Here is an 18628-nt window from a genome sequence, read left to right as displayed (position 1 = left end):
TATATGCGTTTATTTCTAATAGGGATCACTCTGAAAATAAGACCTAAGGCTTATCAAGAAAAGGTATAGTTATTATTTTTTAGTCAATGTAAATTTTGTTGCAATAAAGAGATGAAAGTGTGACAATGTTTCCCAAAAACAGCAAACCGTTTAAGGCTTGAGCCACTACACACGACGAAGGGTGCGGCGAACTGACCTGATACTTTTACAAAGGTCAACATATTTTGTCCACTAAAGACCACCTAATTTTCCTCCTTCGGATTGTTTTCCATTTCTCGATGCAGTTAAAGCTAGTGGTACATTCCATCACTCTCATTCTCTAAATGCATATGGTAAAAAAATGATCCTGTGTGGATGTCAACTCGATCAAGTGGCACCATACCAGTACTTAGCGAGATTCTGCTACCACACCCTCGTGTATTGAATACGCTGACAGAGAGATATAAAAAAATTCACAAGGACCTACCACTACATTGTTATACGAAGACGCAACAAAATTGTCTTCTCTCTAGAAAACGTCATATCAAAACTGCAGAAACGGCTACAATTAATGAATTACATATATCCAACAAATGAATCCTCTAATGATCTGAATAACCACCCAAACATGGTGTCACTCAATCCCATCAGAACTGTACATGGTCGTTAGTCCAAACCAATAAACATAATACATATATTCTTCTTTACGTGCCATATCAGAATTATCCGACGTTGGCGATCACCATCAAAAAGGCTTCTCGGTCTTCTGCAATATGGAATAATTGTCCAGCATTTGGTATCTGAGTCCATTCTCAAATGTTTTTTAACCAAGAAACTTGTTTTCTTCCTACACCTCTACGGCCCTCTATTTTGCCTTTATAGGCTATTGATTATGTAGTCTAGAAAGGAACTACAACGGTAATGGGGTTTTATTGTTTCATATAGTCAATGGACCTCTAAATATAAAAAAACGCGGAGTGCTACCATTTAAAGGGGTGCGATTTTGAGAAAGGGGTGAATTAGTCCCTAGGCACAGGGCGAACTAGGGTGAGTTCTATGCACTTTTGGTGCAAACACATCTACAGGAAAATTGTTCCAGGTTAAATGTACTATGGAAATATCACATTTTAAAGTAAAAAATACTTTTTTTTTACAAAAATATACTCAAAAGAAAAGCAAGAAAAAAACACGAAAGATGGCAATTTTGTTTTTTGTCCCATAACTTTTTTCCACGGGGATATAGGTATAGGCATTGCTTCATAGAGAAAAAACTTCCATCCTTCCTCTTTAAAATGGCGTGTGATAGAAGTCCCTGTAATTTATAGTTTCCAAAATATGATTTTTCAAATTTCGCCACTCACAGCGATCTTTGGACATATTCTTTGTTACTTCGCAAACATTGTTCTGTAACTTTTTTCTACGCATCTCTAGGTATATGCAATGGCACATTTAGTAGAAAGAGGTCTATTTAGAGAAAATGGTCTATTGTAAAAGGTTGTATGGCTATTTTTAAGCAAGATATAGTTTTTCAAAATTTTATAGTTTTAATGATTTTTGATATATTTTACGATTATTTTTAAATGTCTCATTATAACTTTTTTTATTGTATATTTAGGTATATACAATATTGTGCAATAAAAAAGAATGCTTATTTTCTTTACTTTAAAATAGTGTATTGCAAAAAATGCTAGGACTATTTTTAAACAAGATATTTTTTTTCAAAGTGTGACATATATACACATGAGATAGGGCCCACTAAGTTGGAACCATATGGAAAACTTTTTTAAAATTAACTTTATGAAAAAAGGTATTCTTTACAAAATGCTTTGCATAGTCTAGAACCTAAGATGCGATCATCAGATATAAAATTTTATCAATAGCGTACGAGGTATGTTAAAAAATATGAATTTCGCTCAAGAGCAAAGTACCTTTATATTTCACAATATCGAAAAGTGTTATTAAGAAAAGTTGTTTTGAATTAAAAATTATGTTATAATATGCAATTATATTTTTCGAATTGAAAAAAAATAAATTTTTTTAAAAGTTTTCTCAAATTACGGATACCCTTGGATATCCTACGAATATCTTGTTTAAAAATAGTCGTAGAATTTTTTGCAGTACACCATTTTAAAGTAAAGAAAATATGCTTTTTTTATTTTACAATGTATTTACCTAAATGTACAAGAAAAAAAGTCATATTGAGAAATTTAAAAAATAATCATAAAAAATATCAAAAATTATTAAAAGTATAAAACCTTGAAATAGCATAACCTGCTTAAAAATAGTCGTACAACCTTAAACTGCAGACCATTTTAAAGGTAATTGACTTCTCTTTCTACTACATGTACCATTGCATAAACCTATAAACACGTTGAAAAAAGTTACAGAACACTTTTTGCGAAATAATGGGGAAAATAGAACAAAAATGCTGTGACCGGCAAACTTTGAAAAATCCTGTTTTGGAAACTATAAATCATAGACTTCTACTAAACGTCAATTTAAAGAGCGAGGATGAAAGCTATTTTTCGCTGAAGCAACGTCTATGCCTATATCCCTGTGGAAAAAAGTTATGGGACAGAGAAGAAAACTGCTTTCTTTCGTGCTTTATTCTTGCTTTTCTTTTGGATATATTTTTGTAAAAAACAATAATTTTGACTTTAGAATGTAATATTTCGATAGTAAATTTAACCTGGAACAATTTTCTTGTAGACGTCTTTGTACCAAAAGTGCATAGAACTCACAATAATTCACCTTGTGCCTAGGGACTAATTCACCCCTTTCTCAAAAATGCACCAATTTAAATGGTAGCACTACGCACTTTTTTCAAATTTAGAGGTTCATTGACCATATGAGTCAATAAAATCCCGTTAACGTTGTAGTTCCGTTTAGCTCTCTTATTTTGAACATAATCAATAGACTATTAAGGATCAGTTGTAATATTTTATATTGACTTCCCCTCACTATATGTCCCAGATAAGACATTTTTCGATGTTTAACAGTCTTTAGCGGTTCTCTATCTTTATTGAACCTCCCTAGTACTTCTTCATTAGTTTTCCTTGCTGTCCAAGGATCTTCAGCATTAGTCTATGAATCCACATTTCCAATGCTTCAATTTTGTTCATGATCGATACTTTTAGCGTCCACACTTCTGCACTATACAAAAGTACGGACCAAACATAACACTTAACCATTCTTTGTCTTAGTTCTAAACTGAGATGACTATTGCAAAGAAATGACTTCATTTTCATAAAAGTAGTTTTAGTCATTGCTATTCTACGTTTTATTCCCATGTCTGGATCTAGTTGGTCCGTTATCACAGTTCCCAAATATGTCATTTTGTGAACTTTCTAAACTTGGACTCCGTTTAATTGAAGCTTTCCATCGGGATGTGAGTCACGACTAAACACTAAAAATTTGGTTTTGTTTGTTTGAGTTTATTTTAATACCCATTTTCTCTCCTACCTCGTGAATACGATCAAGCAGAATTTGGAGACCTTCAATATTATCTGACAGAATTACTGTATTGTCTGCATATCTAATCACACTAAGTAGTTCGCCGTTGATTTTTATTCCATATGGCTGTCTCTCAAGGGCCTTTTTAAATAACTGGTCGGAGTAAATATTGAACAATATTGGCGACAAAGTACATAAATACTAGATTATAATAATAGAAGAGTGTCACCAGTCACCAGCGATTAAAGAAAGGCAGTCCTCAGAATTCAAGTTTGGGGCACCAAAGTCGATGTTTTTTTATATATTTAAGAGGATCGGTACGTATTTTCGGCTGCAATGCTATTCAAATGGGGATTCATTTTTTTCGAATCCTGAGAAAACTAATAAGTATTTTTAAAAATTTTAAACGCAGAATGAAAGATTACGTTATTAGCGAGGGCCGAAAGTCCCTGAGAACTTCTATAATGTTTATTTTAATAAGTTACAGGGGTGAAAATCTAAGAGAAAATTTAGTGTGATTTTTAATTTCAAATATCTCATTCAAAATAAACTTTTTATTTATTCTGAGGGACTTTCGGCCCTCGGTAATAATTTAATCTTTCATTCTGCGTTTAAACTTTTCAAAAATATTTATTGGTTTTTTCAGGATTCGAAAAAAATGAACACAATGCCGTGGTAATATTTTCCAAATCTATCTTTGTCTTACAACGCACTCAGCCGAATATAATATTGTCAGCATATATTGTCAGTCAGACACTGACAATTAGTGACAATTTTAAATATTTGACATTGTATCGGGAATATTTTGAAATATTGATTAAATATTATTGATATATAGTGTATTTGATAAATAATTGATTTAAGACGTGAACTTAATAAAAAGTTATTTATTGTGTATTATTTGTGGAAGATCCAAGCAGAGAATACATCAGGATAATATATTCTGTGATCCAAGTATTTTGTTGTTAAAGATGTTCAAAATTGTAAGCGTTCCGTAACAATATATTATTAAAAAATCACTTTAACACTTTTCTTCTTTTCTCGATTGAGTATTAGTTTTTGTTGTACAAATAAATTATTACAATCACTGAATACATAGTTAGTGAAAAAATTATCACATTTATTTACTGAATTAATAATTTGCAATTATAAAAATAACAGTTATCCAAGAACATTCAAAAGCCATCTCTTTAAATTAATGATGACATTTTCAAGTAGAATGACATTCTAGTAATGTTTACATATCCATATCAGTGTGAATTTTACTACACGTATTTTGCCGTGTAAAGACAGATAAAGTAGGGATACACGTAAAATATTTGCGAATTATGTACCCATAGCCTTAACAAGAAGTATGTGATATACAGGGTGGTTCATCTTATTCGCCTCGGTGTCTGTACGGAAAACCACTTAATATTTAAAAAAAAAGTTCTTTACAGAAATATACAGGACCTTTAATACTACAATCTAAAAATAATGTGAATTATACAGGGTACTCCAAAAAAGAGTGGTATATCAAAGGTATATTTTTTCTTATGGAATGCCCTATATCTGATGACATTATTGAATTGACCTTAAAAAATTAGCTATACTTTCATAAGGGTTCCCTATACCTAAATACAGGGTGTTTTGATTTATTTCGATTTTTATAAAAATGTAAGGTTTTAGAAAAAAATTAATATCTACGAATCTAAGAATCAGTAACAAATTTTTTCTTGGATCTTAATCATAGACTATTTTTGGCATACTTAAACAGATGCTTATTGCAACAAAGCTTCTTACAGGGTGGTCAAAATATGATATTGCTCTAATAACAAATTCAAGCTGTAATAACTTACTTATTTTAAATGGAACACCCTATATCTTACTAGTCTATCGCGTTATCTTTTTAGGGTTTTCTATACCTATCTCCCTTTATTTTTTAAATATTTAAAGATTTCCTAATTTGTAAGCTTTGAAAATTAAAATTAAGTACCTATGTCGTGGTTATGTACAACACATCACCAACACTGGCAATATACTTAGACAAGATACTGTCATTAATAAAATTTTCATTGTTATCATGTAATCACACAGAGTGTTGTATTATTTTAGTTGATTTTGGCCTACACGTGACATTGAATAATATGTTTATATTAAACTGCATACCCTATAGACGCCGTATTCTGGAAGATATTTAAATTATATTTCATTCCGTATAAGTATTTTCCATATTTTAAACCGACGGTTATTAAATAAATTTAAGAACACCACTTTTTGTTTGAATCTTTGAATCGCAATTACAAACAATTAAATGCAATGGCTACTAAGACGAAAACTGGCCTATTGTACAAAAATATGAAAAAATGGGTATTTACAGAATGGTAGGGGAGCAAAGTATGCTAAATGTGCAGTCACTCGAGCGCTTTGGGGACCTATTGGGTTGTGAAGAGTAGGTCCTAAAACCAAAAAAAGTTAAGTAAAGTTTTCCATTTTAGTGGGCGCTTGCCACTTTTTAATTTAATTTTCCATTTCCAACAATCGTTTTTTCCGATTATAACGCCATCTATCCATAATTTGAAAAAATGTTTCGAATAAAAGTTACTTATTTTTACGTAAGGAATCCAAATCTGCAATAAAAAATGAGGGCTCCTATTTAAGATTTTAAAGTAACCCCCCACCCCACAACCATGGGGGGTCGTGTTTGGTACCATTCGATAGATTTTTCAAAAATATTGAATAAGTGTATTTTACAGTTTTCCGATCTGATGTTCATTTCGCGAAATATCGCGGGATTCGCATTTAAAATATTAAATTTACCCCCCACCCCTCTCCGTGGGAAGTCGTGTTTGGTATCATTCGATAGATTTTTAAAAAATATTGGGCACATATTTTTTAGTTTTTCGATCTGTCATTCATTTCACGAAATATTCGCTTTTTTCTTGTGAAACTTTGGGACCCACCCATTTCCTTAGGCCCGGCTCAAATCGTCAGATTTTTGAAATATACACTCTTTTGCATGTACTTAACTTACCTTATCTTAATCTGACAATTTCGAGTTTTTTTAAAGATAGATTTTTTTTTTCGGGCCCCCCTTAACGAACTCCCCTGTGTTAAGAGCCAATATATGGTAGAGGTACATCTGCAGGGTACCAGGTTTCTCCCATATGCTAATCTGACGCGCTCGAGTAACTGCAAAAATCCCCGCTTGGGCTCCCCTACCAGAATAACATGGAAATTTATATTTACAGAATAACATGTGTATTGAGAATGTTTACATGGAATTGCCGACATGGAATTTACATGCAAGTATATTGCCGATGTTGATGATGTGTTGTACATAACCACGACATAGGTACTAAATTCTAATTTTTAAAGCTTAAAAATTAGGAAATCTTTAAATATTTGAAAAATTAAGGGAGATAGGTATATGAAACTCTAATAAAAATTGAAAGCTAAATAAATTTTCTACGCGATAGACTAGTAAGATACAGGGTGTTCCATTTAAAATAAATAAGTTATAACAGCTTTAATTTGTTAATAGAACAATCTAATATTTTGACCACCCTGTAAAAGATAGATATAGAAAACTCATAAATTGAAAGCTAAGTAAATTTTCTACGCGATAGACTAGTAAGATACAGGGTGTTCTATTTAAAATAAGTAAGTTATTACAGCTTGAAGTTGATAATAGAACAATCTCATATTTTGACCAACCTGTAAGAAATTTTGTTGCAGTAAGCATCTGTTTAAGTATCCTAAATAGTCTATTATTAAGATCCAAGAAAGAATTTGTTACTGATTCTTAGATTCGTAGATATTTATTGTTTTTCTAAAACCTTATATTTTCATAAAAATCGAAATAAATCAAAACACCCTGTATTTAGGTATAGGGAACCCTTATGAAAATATAGCTTATTTTTTAAGGTCAATTAAGTAATGTCATCAGATATAGGGCATTCCATAAGAAAAAATATAACTTTGATATACTACTCTTTTTTGGAGCACCCTGTATAATTCACATTATTGTTAGATTGTAGTATTAAAGACGCTGTATATTTCTGTGAAGAAATTTTTTTTAAATATCAAGTGGTTTTCCGTACAGAGACCGAGGCGAATAAGATGAACCACCCTGTATAGAGTAAATTTATCAATTTTCCGGTTTTATACTTTTAAATGGGTATAAATGCCATACGCCGAATGAATCAAATACATAAAGCTGATCAAAGATATTAAAGTAACTGATTTCTTGTTTCCATCCAAACTTTTGTTTGGCAAACGACTTGATCCGTATCATCTTTTTTCTCGAGCATCCAATGCACTAGCACAAAGTAGAGTTCTGTATACGTATACGTATGTTCCTTAAGTACGTTATAGGGCATTTGACTACCAAACAACTCCGTAGATTGCTATTTGTGATCTTCATTTCTAGCCAAGATACTACTAAAAGAGTAATAAACGTATCTGTTTGGAAATCCCTGATCATCTTCTTCTTAAGGTGCCTATTCGTTCCGGATGTTGGCGATCAGCATGGCTATCCTAACTTTGCTTGCTGCTATTCTGAATAGTCCGGTTGTCGATGTATTAAACCACTTTCTCAGGTTTTGAAGCCAAGATATTTTTCTTCTCCCTGGTCCCCTCTTTCCAGATACACTGTCTTGAAGAATTAGTTGCAACAAGGCATATCTCTGTTCATTCTTCATAACATAGCCAAGATATTCTAGTTTGCGCTCTTTGATTGTGTTAATAATCTCGCATTCCTTGCCTAATCTACGTAGAACCTCAACATTAGTTACACGATCCACCCACGAAATTCTTAAAATGCGCCTGTAACACCACATCTCGAATGCCTCGAGTTTTCTCAAAGAAGCCTCGAAAAGTGTCCAGGCCTCTACTCCGTATAATAACGTAGAAATACATAGCATCTGATGATAGAGATTTTGGTAGCAAGTGGTAAATCGTGGCTTCCGAAAAGAGACTTCATCATTATGAACGCTGATCTCGCTTTTCCTATGCGTTGTTTTATTTCACTTGAGTGGTCCCACTGGCTTTGTGTTGGTACCAAGGTATGTGTAGCTGTCGACCCTGTTAATAAGTTGTTGGTTAACCAAAAGCTGTGTATTTAATATTTCGCACTTACTGACTACCATGTACTTTGTTTTTTTTTCGTATTGAGATCAAGTCCGTATTCTCTACTTATATCTGATATGCGCGACATTATTCTTTGCAAACCATCTAGACTGTCTGCAAAAACTACAGCGTCGTCGGCATATCTAATGTTGTTCAGACGCACTCTATTGACTAATACGCCTTCCTGTAGTTCTCCCAGCGCTTGCTCGAAGATACATTCAGAGTATATATTAAACAACACCGGGGACAGGATGCATCCTTGCCTCACTCCTCTATCTAAGGAGACTGCCTCTGTCAATTGGTCATCCAGTTTAATATTGGCAGTTAGCAGTTTCCTGATCATAAGAGAATTCTAACCATAAATGCTAAGGAAATTAGTCCGTGATCAAATGATCTCCAGTATTCAAATACCGTATCTGACCACGACTCTGATCTGGTTTCATGAAACATAACAAGAAACATAAAGACGGTGTGAGATATGTACACTAGATTAACAAATAATGTTAGGACAACTGGAGTGCGAAAAAAAATTTTAAAATTTTTTTAAAAATTTTAAACTTAAGCTGTGTACTATAAAATGTGTTTTAAATGAAATGAAAAGAAAGTATATCTATAGGTGTGTTAAAAATAAAGCTGTTAATGAAGTAAAGTTCTTAATTGATTGATCAGTAGAATAATGGGAAAAAATAAGTAGTCAATAGCTTTTGGAAAAGGCTTAAATGAACTACATACTGTATTCAGAAATAACTCAAAAGAGAGAAGCAAAACTATAATTTTCCTAAGCTCCAGAGTGAAATTTTATTCATTAATTTTCAATCAAAAGAATTTTTTTAAAAGCTCCATAGGTTTTTTTAAATATCTACATGAAACTCCGTGTGGAGTTAATCACTTCCCATTGGAACATCCTTAAATGGTGACAGAAAACTCACCGGTTCCCTAAATTTGGGGTTGGGCAGTGCGTTAAGACCAGACGGAACTTTTAGCAACGGCCAGACAAACAGAACATGATTAATAACTTTGGTTTATTCACAATGAACGTTCGTACGCTCTATAGTGCAGGGAAGCTAATAAACTTATCAAAACGAAGCATGAATATGCAGCAGACATCATAGCTCTTCAGAAACTCATCTGGACATACAATACCAGGAGAATGATGTGAACGTTATTATGGGTGATTTTAGTCGAGCATAGTCTCCCCACGGTCAACAACCAAAATTGAATCTGCCGTAAGAGTATGGCGAGAAACTGATATAAACTAGGATCACTTCCAAAATAAGTCAGAGATTCCAGCAGCGTAAAACTCAGTAAACCCTGAGAGAATAAGAAAATTTTAGACGAGAAAAAAGAGAACATTTAGAAGAAAAAAGAAAGAGCAGTGCTAAAACACCCTGAATGAAATATTTAATCATGATACTAAAACAAACCTACAAAAATTTTACCAACAGATAAACAGTAGTAGTAAATAAATAAAACTAGAAGAATATTATGGTTAAATAAGGACGGCTCGATAATTACTGATAAAGAAAAGATATTAAATAGGTGAGCTTCATATTTTGAAGAACTATTAAGTAATAACAATGAAGAAGATCCAATAAAGATCCCGATTTTGGAAACAATTATTGAAAATGCTCAAGAGCCACTTTCAGGCGCTTTCCACCTCGCAAGAAATAAGAAATGCCATTTCAAAATTAAAAATAACAGAGCCCCTAAGACGAATAGTCTTCCTGCCGAATTCTTTAAAAACGGTGGTAATATACTGTTATTAAAACACATGCATAAGTTGATAAACCAAATCTGGCATATGATGGAAACACCCGCGCACTGGAAATTGGGTATACTACGGAACGTATTGAACTGAAATTGGATCACTCCCACAGAATAACCAAGAGCTGGCGAATGATTCTAAGAAGAATTTTTTTTTTCTTTTGGTGGCTATTCGTTTCGAATATTGGCGATCATTCTAGCTATAAATATTTTATTAACTGGTGCTTTAGATTATTGGCTAATAGATTAGTTATTGTTGTGGAGAACCATTTCCTCAGGATTTTAACCTGATATTCTTCTCCCAATTCCTCGCTTTCCGAATACTTTGCCTTGAAGGATTACCTTCAGTAATCTGTATTTAGTGCCGTTTCTCATTATGTGTCCGAGATATTCTAACTTTCTCCTTTTAATGGTATACATTATACATCACCTGTCTTTATTTCCCCACTTCTCGTAATACGGTCTCGTTGGTTATCTTGTCCGTCCATGATATCCTTAGGATTCGCCTGTATAGCCACATCTCGAAGGCTTCAAGTTTTTTCTCCATCGCTTCAGTGAGTGTCCAGGATTTAACTCCGTAGTATAATATTGAGAAGATGTAACATCGTAGGACCTTTAATTTTATCTCCAGATTAAGGCTGTGGCTTTTAAAGAGTTTGGCCATGTTATTGAATGCACTCCTAGCTACATTTTATCTAGCTCCTAGGGACACTCATGATTATACATTTTACTTCTTTTGAGTGATCCCATTACTCGTTTACTATTGTTCCAAGATAGGTATACTGTTTTACTCGGTCCACTCGCGTATCCTTGATAAGCAGTTGGGCGACTATAATTTTATTTTTGTCGATGACCTAAATTTCGTTTTTGATATGTTTACTTGTAGTCCAAATCTTTCACTTACTTCATTTACTTTGTTTATTAGTTGCTGTAAACTGTTTAAACTGTCTGCAACAATAACGGTGTCGTCTGCATACCGGATGTTGTTTAGGCGTTCTCCATTTAGGAGTATTCCATGTTCGCAGTTTTCCAAGGCTTCACTAAATAATATTTCCTCTGAATATGGGTTAAATAATATAGGTGAAAGTATACATCCTTGTCTAACGCTTTGTAGAATCTAGATCGCTTCCATTGATTGTGGTTCTTAATGTGGCTGATTGGTTCCAGTATAAATTTTGTATTATACGCCGGTCTTTATCATCCATTTGGGCTTTTGTAAGAACATCCATCATTTCTCGGTGTTGAACGGTATCAAATGCTTTTTGGTAGTCCACAAATCCGGTGTAAATATCGCAAGTCATATCTCTGTATCTTTGAAATAATACCTATAGACTAACAAGTGCATCTCTTGTACCGACGCCTTTCATGAATCCAATATGTGTGTCTTGTAGGTACTCTCTCTTCGCATAGCTTGTATATTCTGCGATGTATAATAGTGCAGCCGATATGTGAAACAATTGTGCATTTAATGATAGAAACATATAATTTGGACCACATATACTACACATATAATGGATCAAATTTAGATACGAGGCCATCTCAGATTTTCCCTTTTACAAAAATTGCGGGCAGTCAAAATGGCGACTATATATATGTGACTAATAGCACGATAACTTCTGAACGAAAAGTCCGATTTTAACGAAATTTGGTATATAGGTTCTATTTTTAATGTATAAGATCGAGGTCTTCAACCGGAAGAATCGGTTTACCAAAAGTTGTGTTTTTCCTGGTTTTTATGTAAAATATGTTATTCCTTTTTTCAATTCTTTCACCCTGTATATATTAATTTTTCAAAAAGGTAATAACGCCATTAAAAGAACGTAAAAATATTGTTTAGGAAATATTTTGAACTTTTAAGTTGTGCTAATTACCATTTAATAAATGCATAACGTATCTTCACATGTACGTGTGCACATATTATAAAAATTATTGTGCATTTAATGGTAGAAGCATATAATTTAGACCACATATAGTACACATATAAAGGTTCAAATTTAGATATAAGACCATCTCAGAGTTTGCCTTTTACAAAAATGGCGTGCATTCAAAATGGCGTCTGTACATATGTGACTAATAGCACGATAACTTTTGAACGAAAAGCCCAATTTCAACCAAATTTGGCATCTCGGTTCCTTTTTTGATGAATAAGATCGAGGCCTTGAACCGGAACAATCGGTTTACCAGAAGTTGCGTTTTTACTGTTTTTTATGTAAAAGTATGTTGTTTTTTTTTCAATTTTTTCACCCTGTATATATTAATTTTTCAAAAAGGTAATATCGCCATTGAGAAGAGACTAAAAATATTTTTTGGGAAATATTTTGAATTTTCAATTATGTTAATTACCATTTAATACATGTATAACGTACCTTTTTTACACATGTACCTATGTGCGGCAGATTCATTTTGAATGCCCGCCATTTTTGTAAAAGACAAGATCTGAGATGGCCTCATATCTAAATTTGAATCTTTGTAAGTGTAAAGTGTGTGGTCCAAATTATATGCTTCTACCATTAAATGCACAATAATTCTTATATTGTTTGCACGAATCTGCCGCACATAGGTTCATAGGTACATGTGTAGATACGATATGCATTTATTAATTGGCAATTAACATAACTAAAGAGTTCAAAATATTTCCTAAATAAAATGTATAAGCTCTTTTGAACGCCGGTATTACCTTTTTGAAAAATTAATATGTACAGGGTGAAAGAATTGCAAAAATAAGCAACACATTTTTACACAAAAAATCTGGAAAAACACAACTTCTGGTAAACCGATTCTTCCGGTTCAAGACCTTGATCTTTTACGTTAAAAAATAACCTATGTACCAAATTTGGTTGAAATCGGACTTTTCGTTCAAAAGTCATCGTGCTATTAGTCGCATATGTATCGTCGCCAGTTTGAATGCCCGCCATTTTTGTAAAAAGTAAAATCTGAGATGGCCTCGTATCTAGATTTGAACCTTCATATGTGTTGTATATGTGGTCCAAATTATATGATTCTATCATTAAATGCACAATTCTTATAATATTTGCACGAATCTGCCGCACTATAATTTTAAGAAAAAGTTTTAATGAATGGCTCATTATTAGCCTATATCCGCCGCACTTTTTCGCTACCCGTTTCTTTGGTAACGTAATAAATTCTAAAACTAAGTCAATCATTTGGGATATTGGGATATTGCCTGTGCCATAGATATTATTAAATATTTTACATAGTATTCTTAAAGATTCATCATCAAGAAGTTTCAGAAATTCAGACTATACTCCGTCTGGTCCTGCAGCGCTGCCTTCTTTTAGTGATATTATGGCTGCTCTTATTTCTGCCAATAATATATGTCTCACTCTCATCAAAAAATAAATTTCGTATGTAATTTTTCCAAGCATTATGGATACTCTCCTTGTCCACGATTATCTCTCCATTGTCATTAACAAGTTTTTCTTATTCTTCTGTTTTTACATTTGCCTGTAATTTCTTTTACCTTCATATGCACGTTGAAGTCGTCGTATTTACTTTGTAGAATTTAGATTCATTTGCGTTTATGTGGTAGTTTCTAAAATGTGTTTAGCACTATTAAGTCATGCTTAGCTGCAAAGAAGAATATACAAGGGACTAAAACATCAGGATTTGTGGCGTAGACGCTACAATTTTGAGCTATATAGAAGCTTCGGGAAAGCTGACGTTGTGACATTCATTAAGGTAGCAGATACATTTCAGATGGATTGAGCTTATAATCAAAAGAGAGGAAGATGCAACGGTGAGAAAAGAGAATCAAAGAGAACAAAGAAGAGTTGTTAGAGATAAGACGACGGAAAGGGGGAGTGTTCTAAATAAGGTTTTGACTAATAAAGGGCTGTAGTAATAATGATGGGTGAAATAAAATGGTAAAATAAATATAATGTATAAAAAGCTCTTACTTTCACTAAAAAAGTATTAGTAAGAATTTAGATTAAAGAAGTATTAGTAAGAATTAAGATTAAAGAAGTATTAGTAAGACTTAACATTACATATTAAAATAATTTGAATGTCAAGTTAATACAACGAATTATTTATACATACAACCAAATAATAATAATAATAATAATCAATGGATCTATATTGATTTGTATTGAAAATAAAATTTGTGGTAAAAACATAAACTACATGCATGTATAAAAAATGTACAATTGGACAGTTACTAACAACGTCTACCATAAATATTTTAACTCATAACAACAATCAAGCAACATCACAATTTAAAATAATTTGATTTGACTACCTAATTGATTGGATTCATTTTAAATTCATTTTAAACGAAAAATTTAAATTTCTTATGAAAAATAACAAATATGCATATTCACGAATAATATTGATTTAAGAGCTTATTGCGCAAAAATAATTTTTGAAAATACAAAATAATAATATTTAAAATTCTTCAATCAACCCTTGTTAGGTATTCTTTAAATCATGTATGCAATATACAGAGTCCAACATTCAAATGGAATAAATTCCATAATAAATAAAAAACGGGTCTAGGTAAGTTGGTCGAGAACACTTCGTCGACGGAAAATTTGTCGCAACATTTGGTCGACAAACAGTTGGTCGAATGCACAATTCATCGAGTGTGCAATTCGTCGACGAACATTTGGTCGAATGGATTTTTCGTCGACAAACTGTTATTTATCTTTAGGATAAAGGGATTAATTGTGACAAATGACGGATTATTGGTTTTTATTTTGTTAACTAGAATATTGTATTATACATATCTGAATTTATTTTTTTGGGGTTTTGTTAATTTTTTTTCTAGATCTTGTTGCGTTTTAATTACCTAAAGAGTCTTATCTTTTAAAATTTTGTAGTAAAGCATTTCTATAGTTATAGTGGGTTTATTGCCCTACCTCTTTAATGGCTTAATGATTTGGATTGTAAACACAGATAAGGAAGGGTGTGAATACCATGTAATAATATGAGTTTATACGTACTTAAATTGATACTTATCAACATTTTAGACTACAGCAGACAATTTAAACAAAATCTTGGAAAAAATATAAAAATCAATAATCCTTCATTTGTCACCATTATTCCCTTTGGGTCTTTGTCGCCGAAAAATCCATTCGATCAAATGTTCGTCGACGAATTGTACATTCGATGAATTGTGCATTCGACCAACTGTTTGTCGACCAAATGTTGTCGACTAATTTTCTGTCGACGAAGTGTTCTCGACCAACTTTCCGACACCGATAAAAAACGGCTTCTTCAAAAAACGCTTGGACTAGTAACTAGTCGATTGGTGTTTCTAGTTGCGGATTTTTATCAATAAAAACTTTTTATGTAGGGAATGCCATGACATGTAACAGTGATAAATACAAAAATGTTGTTATTTAAAAAACACCCTATATATTGTTCAAATTTTGGATTTCTCAAAATACTGTAGGCTTGTGTGATGTACAATGTCCTTTACTCATTTTTAACTATTGTGGAAATATTAACTCTTTTCAGATATATTGGAAAAGGTAACATTAAAAAGAGTACAGAAATTTGCTACAACACACTGAAAAATTAATTATGAGGCCTATAGAATCAAAACCTGCTAGATCCATTTTATGAAATTTTTAAGGAGACTAAAGAAACATTAAAAATGTAAATTTTCCAAAAAGTATTCGGCACATCTTGATCAAAGTGACATCAATAAATGTCATAAAATGGCAGATTTTAGCCGAAAACGTATGCCTGTAGATTAATACTCGTAGATACTTGAACTTTGCAACTGTGTAAAACAGAGAAAACGAAAAATCTAGAATTTAGCAGGTTTTGATTCTGGGAGAGATGGTTTGGATGCCCAATTTTTCAATTTCTTCAGTTAATAAAGCATGCGAAATGGTGGGACAAACGTTTGGCAGAATTAGTCTTTCTGCTGGGGCGAAGTTTACGTGCTTCGACTTTTTGGTTATTAATTTTTATAGACCCTTCATAATTATTCATGAAATGTTCAACAACGTTTTTGTTTGCAAGGTACATACACACTCTCTTGTTAGAAAGCCGTGAGGAAAATAGGATATTTTTGGGCTTGATCAACGTTGCGAGTGGATTCAGGTAATCTTGAAGTTTTAGTTTTTCAATAGCTAGGAATCCAATAGCTTACTCTTTAGTAGGGAATTGTTGTTCAATCACAGCAGAAGAATAAGTTTTAGTAGTGTTTTCCTTTTGGGAGCTCCTGTAGTCAGAAGTCCCGTCAGTCGAATTTAACATATTTTCTTTATTATTTAAAAGTAAGTAAGACCTAAAATACGGACCTGTTTTACAACAGGTGATTTTATCATGTCGTTATAGATAACGAATAAACTTGTTTAAAGTTTTTTGTATCAAGCCGACTTCTGATAAATAATAATTTCCAGTGAAATGACTTGGCTTTATATAATTTTAAACAGTACTTACGTACAATAGTTGAACGCACTCTTATACACTTATATATGAGAAAATAAAAATACTATCTAAATAACTGTTTTTGTTTGGAGCTGACAAATTCGCACTAACTAGTATATCTGTCAGGACCGAACTCTCAAAAATGAAGATATCGTATATAAATTTGGGGAAATTGAAAAATCTTCGAAAAACACTAATTTTGCTACAATTTTCTGCTAATTTTACAATATCTTGAATTATAATACAATTCCTATTTTGTAATTTCTTAACAATTTTTATTTTGTAATAATGTCTTAATATATAAAACTGTATAAATCAACTGTACCATAACAATGGCTTTAGTTGTCGAGACATTTAAGCTAAATAAAAAAAATTATTGGATTAAAATTTAGTAAACGCATTTTAAAGCAACATATTGTATTTGAAAAAAATGTTTACCTTTTTTAGTTTAGGAGCTAGAGCCTTATAAACAATTATTTATAATGTTGTTCTGAAGCTATTTCCTTGTGGCATTTTTATAATGAGCTATTTTAAAGGGGAAATAAGCCACAATTTTACCAAAAAAATGAATTTATTAACGTTTCGACGCCCAAGTCGGGTGTCGTTGTCAAAATACAAAATAATACTAAATAAACAAAAATTTTGTTGCTTAGTAAAAAATTCTGCTAATAATTTATTTAATCTGACTCATTTATATCGGCAATTCAGGCACGTATTATACATTTTAAAGTAGAAGACTTTAAAATGATATTATTTATAAACAATTAAATTGTTTATAACAATTTTTTGCCCACTCGAATCAAAATCCACCCTTGAAATTGGTAATCAGCAGGCAAAAATACATAAAAAAACTTAGGTGGACCCATCAGGATTCATAAGGCTACAGTGACCCCTACATATTTGACGACTAGAACAATGGGACACTCTCATCAAAAGATGTCGATTTGTTACCGTCGAGTTGACCCAATATTTATATCGCGCGCGTAACTGGCATTCACAATCGCCGGTCAATTCAAGCGTTATTTCTGAGAGAACGGTTCTTTCTATAGAAAAAGTGTTAATAAACATTTCTGTTCAAAATTAGGGGAAGATCGGGGTAGGTTGTAAAAATTATATAACGTTAAAAGGCTAAGTTTTCATTAAAAGAAAAGAAAGGATGGTTTAGATTTGATTACAGTACAGCACCTCTACTATGTGTTTATACGTATTTCGGAATAGCCGTTTCCTCATCGGAGCACCTGGGTAGAGGCACTGAATTGAAATCAAATCCTTTCATCCTTTCCGGGTAATTATCAAAATAATTACCAAAGATGCTACTAGCACCATCTATGAATCGAAAGTTGAGTCAGGAAATAAAATTCGAAATTATTTATCCTCTGAGCTTTTTAAGTTGGAAAAAATAAAGCATAACAGAGTGGCGAAATACTCAACAAGGGAAATCTAAAAATGCATTTCACGGTGAATGACAGGACGTGAAATGCATTTTTAGATTTCCCTTGTTGAGTATTTCGCCACTCTGTTATGCTTTATTTTTTCCAACTTAAAAAGCTCAGAGGATAAATAATTTCGAATTTTATTTCCTGACTCAACTTTCGATTCATAGATGGTGCTAGTAGCATCTTTGGTAATTATTTTGATAATTACCCGGAAAGGATGAAAGGATATGAGTTCAGTTCAGCGCCTCTACCCAGGTGCTCCGATGAGGAAACGGCTATTCCGAAATACGTATAAGCACATAGTAGAGGTGCTGTACTGTAATCAAATCTAAACCATCTTTTCTTTTCTTTTAGTTTATAATTTATTCACTTTTGTGGATATAAAGGGAAATAATTCGCTAAAATTATTATCACAGTGAATGACAGGACGTGAAATGCATTTTTAGATTTCCCTTGTTGAGTATTTCGCCACTCTGTTATGCTTT

The 18628-nt window shown here is 32.4% G+C and overlaps 1 protein-coding gene across 6 annotated transcripts in view; it reads right to left on the bottom strand.

The window, feature by feature from the left end:
- The window catches only part of LOC114325319 (coiled-coil domain-containing protein AGAP005037-like), a 250810-nt gene that overhangs the window by 196595 nt on the left and 35587 nt on the right, over positions 1 to 18628 (bottom strand). The window lies entirely within an intron of this gene.

This window comes from Diabrotica virgifera, chromosome 6 (assembly GCF_917563875.1).
Source record: "Diabrotica virgifera virgifera chromosome 6, PGI_DIABVI_V3a".
Taxonomy (NCBI): Eukaryota; Metazoa; Arthropoda; class Insecta; order Coleoptera; family Chrysomelidae; genus Diabrotica; species Diabrotica virgifera.
The sequence above is the reverse complement of the archived record's forward strand: the minus strand, read 5'-3'. Positions and strand labels throughout refer to the sequence as shown.